Source organism: Thamnophis sirtalis, unplaced genomic scaffold (genome assembly GCF_051295495.1).
Source record: "Thamnophis sirtalis isolate CommonGarterSnake01/CBP01778 unplaced genomic scaffold, rThaSir2_p1.2 scaffold_3, whole genome shotgun sequence".
Taxonomy (NCBI): Eukaryota; Metazoa; Chordata; class Lepidosauria; order Squamata; family Natricidae; genus Thamnophis; species Thamnophis sirtalis.
This window is the reverse complement of record NW_028261383.1, coordinates 19316651-19321226: the sequence shown is the minus strand read 5'-3', so window position 1 is coordinate 19321226 and position 4576 is coordinate 19316651. Positions and strand designations below refer to the sequence as shown.

Here is a 4576-nt window from a genome sequence, read left to right as displayed (position 1 = left end):
CATCTTAGTCCTGCTTAGCTTTCCAACAGAACCACCCACCCTCCACTCTCGGCCCAGAAAGCCCCAGGGACAACCTAGGCAGGATTGTAACACAGAGAGAGAGGGGGGGAGGGGAGAGAGAGGGGGGGGGAGAGAGAGAGAGAGGGAGGGAGGGAGGGAGGGAGAGGGAGGGAGGGAGGGAGGCTCCAACCATCCTACAACTCATCATCCCCCATAGGCGATCGGACCTCGGCCGTGGCTTATGGGCAAACCCGCCCCAAGTCTCCAACCCGAACCTGGCAGGGGACTGGAACGCATCTGTCTGGGGGCCAGCAGTGGCCCGCGGGCACGGGGTCAAAAGCGCCTCCTTCTCCACCCGCAGCCAACACCGAACGACGGAGCGATGGAGAAGCCGGCTCTGCCCGACGGCGCTTCCAGGGCTGGGCGGGGAAGACGATCGCCGTCCGCCTCGGAGGTCTCCCGCAGGGGGGAAGGGCTGCGGGAGGCATCCGCTGCTCGGCTCCTCTCGGGCGGATCGCGACGCTTCGCTTCGCCGTTGTTTTCCTCGAGTTCCGGGGCGGATCTGCCGGGGTCTGGCTCGTCCCTTCGTGGGCGCCGCCAGCCCGTTGCGAAGCGAGGGAGCCGAGGAGGAGCGGTCGGATGCGATCGCGCTGGATCGGGCGATTTCGCGGGCTGCTGGCGCCGCGCGTTGCGCTCAGGAGTTAATCCGTGTTCAATGGGAGGAGCAAACCTTCCGTGTCTTCTTTACATGTGAAGAAGGGCTGCGGGAACTGGGTAAAAGAATAGAATAACAGAGTTGGAAGGGACCTTGAAGGTCTTCTAGTCCAACGTATGTATGTCTAGTCTAGGGTTTGTCTAGTTTGATGAAAAGAAGGACTAGGGGAGACATGATAGCCGTGTTCCAATATCTCACAAAGAAGAGGGAGTCAAACTATTCTCCAAGGCACCTGAGGGCAGAACAAGAAGCAATGGGTGGAAACTAATCAAGGAGAGAAGCAACTTAGAACTGAGGAGAAATTTCCTGACAGTGAGAACAGTTAACCAGTCAGTCAAGACTAGCAAAATTCTGCCAAATTGAAGGAGGTAAGCTAGACTAAAACACCAAGGCCATAAGAGTTACAGTAATATATTTTTAACAGAATAATAGAATAAGAGAGTTGGAAGGGACCTTCTAGGTCATCTAGTCCAACCCTTCCCCAAGCAGGAGCTCCTACACCAGTGGTAGTCAACCTGGTCCCTACCACCCACTCGAGGGCGTTCCAGCTTTCATGGTGGGCGGTAGGGGTTTGCTGTAACTCTGCTTTATAAATTTTATAAAGTAGCAATAGCAATAGCAATAGCAGTTAGACTTATATACCGCTTCATAGGGCTTTCAGCCCTCTCTAAGCGGTTTACAGAGTCAGCATATTGCCCCCAACAACAATCCGGGTCCTCATTTTACCCACCTCGGAAGGATGGAAGGCTGAGTCAACCCTGAGCCGGTGAGATTTGAACAGCCGAACTGCAGAACTGCAGTCAGCTGAAGTAGCCTGCAGTGCTGCATTTAACCACTGCGCCACCTCGGCTCTTTATAAAGTTACTTCCCTACTTTATAAATCACCATTACTGTGGAACCAGTGGGCGGTTAGAAAATTTTACTACTAACAGAGATACAAAAGTGGGCGGTAGGTATAAAAAGGTTGACTACCCCTATCCTACACCATTTCTGACGGATGGCAGTCCGGTCTCTTCTTGAAAGCCTCCAGTGATGAAGCTCCCACAGCTTCCAAAGGCAACTTCTGTTCCATTGGTTGGTTTTTTCCCACTGTCAGAAAATTTCTCCTTCTTTCCAGGTTGAATCTCTCCTTGTTCAGTTTCCATCCATTATTCCTTGTCTGGCCTTTGGGTGCTTTGGAAAATAGCTTGAGCCCTTCCTCTCTGTGGCAGCTCCTCAAATACTGGAACACATATATCATGTCTCCCCTGGTCCTTCTCTTCACTAGACTAGCCATGCCCAGTTCCTGCAAGTTCCAGCAAGTGCAACAACTTTCTTCCAGAAGTTGTAAATGCTCCAACACTTAGAACACCGTTCAAAGTTACAATGGCAAGGAAAAAAGTGACTTACGAATATTTTTTTCACACTTACCTGGAAACCCAACCTGTAATATATAAGCCATCTCACCATTCTGAGTCCTGATGGGAATTCATTTTCCAGTTCTTCAGTAATCTGTGTTACCGGTCTCTGAATTGTTCCAGTCTGTCTAAATTGTTGTTGTTGTTGTTGTTAGTTGTGAAGTTGTGTCCAACCCATCGCAACCCCATGGACAATGTTCCCCCAGGCCTTCCTGTCCTCTACCATCCCCCAGAGCCCATTTAAACTTACGCCGACTGCTTCAGTGACTCCATCCAGCCACCTCATTCTCTGTCGTCCCCTTCTTCTTTTGCCCTCCATCTTTCCCAGCATTAGGGTCTTCTCCAGTAAATCCTTCCTTCTCATTTGGTGGCCAAAGTACTTGAGTTTCATCTTCAGGATCTGATTTCCTTCTGAAGAGCAGTCAGGGTTGATCTCCTCTAGGACTGACCGGTTTGATCGCCTTGCAGTCCAAGGGACTCACAGGAGTCTTCTCCAGCACCACAGTTCAAAGGCCTCAATTCTTTGGCGCTGAGCCTTTCTTACGGTCCAAATTTCACAGCCGTACATTGCAACTGGGAAAACCTGTCTAAATTAAGAGTTTCACAACCCTGGTACCTTGAGGATGTGTGGACTTCAACTCCCAGGATTCCCAGTCTTCAACACCCATGCTGGCTAGGGAATTCTGGGGAATTGAAGTCCACACTTCTTTAAGTTCCAAAGTTGTGAATTGGGTGCCAAGTCGTTGCAACACCCATTTTGTGCATTGAGTAACACAAAATGTTCTGATCTAAATCATAAAGCTCAGAATGGAAGAACAGCCTGTGAAAGAGCTAGGCAGCAGCATCTCAGCCAAGCAGAATAATGACGATTTCCCATCATTTGAAAACACTGACTGAAAGGTTGAATATGAAAATAGCCAATCCCAGTTCAAAAACTGGGAGAGACCAGAACGTTTTGTGCTACTCAATTCACAAAACAGGTGTTGCAAGAACTTGGCGAGTCAACAGGGACAAATCTCTTGTGTAAGGATCTGAGTTTGCCAAATGTTGGGTCTGAAGTATTGTATGGTATCTGTTTCCACAGAGCTAAAGGACGGATCCATATCCCAGAAGACTAGCTGAGGAATTAGATTGCGCACCCAAAAATGTTTCATGTTGTTTTTTCCTGTTATCTACGTATTGACTGGACCATACCTTAGCCTCCTAAGGAATTAGAAAAACCTTTGAGGTCACTTAAAGCTATGATTTTTAAGGTTTTGTTCACACAATACAAACTTGAGTGAGTCGAACCATGGTTTACTGAATTAACCCTGTTGCTAATGAATTGTTGCTTGCTCAACTAATCTAGTTGAAACAGAGCAGAGCCAGCCCATGCTGGGATGGCATTTGACAAAAGTAGACCACAACCAGTGGTGGGACCCTACTGGTTCAGCCTGGTTCGGCCGAACCAGTAGTTTTTGGCGGCCTGGGTCTCTGGAACCAGCAGCGATCGAGGCCTGTCATGCCCTTGAACTGGTTCTCCTGGTGTTGCCTGTGGCGCCACCGCCATCTTGTTTTTGGCTTCTACGCATGCACAGAACAATTTTTATTGTACTGTGCATGTATACGCGTGCACTGCATGCCCATTAATGAACAGGCAGTGGCTGCCAGAACCCACCCCTTACCACAGAAATTCCCTGAAGATGGGCTCCAGCAGGAGTACAAAAGCTCAGAAGAATAAGTCTCTGGTCCCAGTGACTGACCCAAATTTGATCTTCCATCATTATCCTGGGACATGTATATTTTCCTTTATTTATGAAATAAGGTCTCATTTGAGTCAGTGTCTATGGAGATTCTCATTCAGGTCATGGTTGTCCCAAAATGCTTTTTCCATAAGGCAACTGGACATTCTTGGTTTTTTTTTTTTGCTTTGAAAATGTTTCACTTCTTATCCAAGAAGCTTCTTCGGTTCCCATAAAGAAAGAAAAAATCTCAAAGAAGCCCAGTTGCTTTTGGAAAAAGCACCTTCAAGGACATGTGAAGACCCATCAGGGAAATTGCGAGTGGAGAAAAACCAGGTAAAATCTGGCCTGAGCTGTGGGAAATGCTTCAATCAAGGAGGAACCTTGAAGATTCATCTGAAAATTCATATTGGGGGGGAAAATGTATGTTCTCTTTCTGAGGAAAGTTACCATAAGACGTTTCATAAACCATGAAAGAATTTACACTGGACATATTATATGAATGTTATCAGAATACAAATGCTTCAGATTGAAGACCATTTTAAATGCACGTCACAAATCTCATTCTGGAGAGAAGCCACATAATACAATACAAAATGTTCTTAACTGAAATGTTATGGCCTGCCAGCTGCCAGCAGAGCTGGCGGCAGATTCAGACAGCAAAGAGGTTGGGGAGGAAGATGGGCCAGTCCTGGAGTCTGGGGAAGGCTCTGATGAGGGCTCTGTGTCAGAGGCAGAGGGGG

The 4576-nt window shown here is 47.9% G+C and overlaps 1 long non-coding RNA gene across 1 annotated transcript; it reads right to left on the bottom strand.

Annotated features, from left to right (window-relative positions):
* Nucleotides 1-240: 240 nt before the first annotated feature.
* Nucleotides 241-2426, bottom strand: LOC148047355 (uncharacterized). Its single transcript, XR_015696151.1, has 3 exons — nt 2363-2426; nt 2126-2236; nt 241-770 (listed from the first exon to the last, which is right to left on the bottom strand). It is a non-coding gene; the product is annotated as an uncharacterized LOC148047355 (long non-coding RNA).
* Between the last annotated feature and the right edge of the window lie 2150 nt (nt 2427-4576).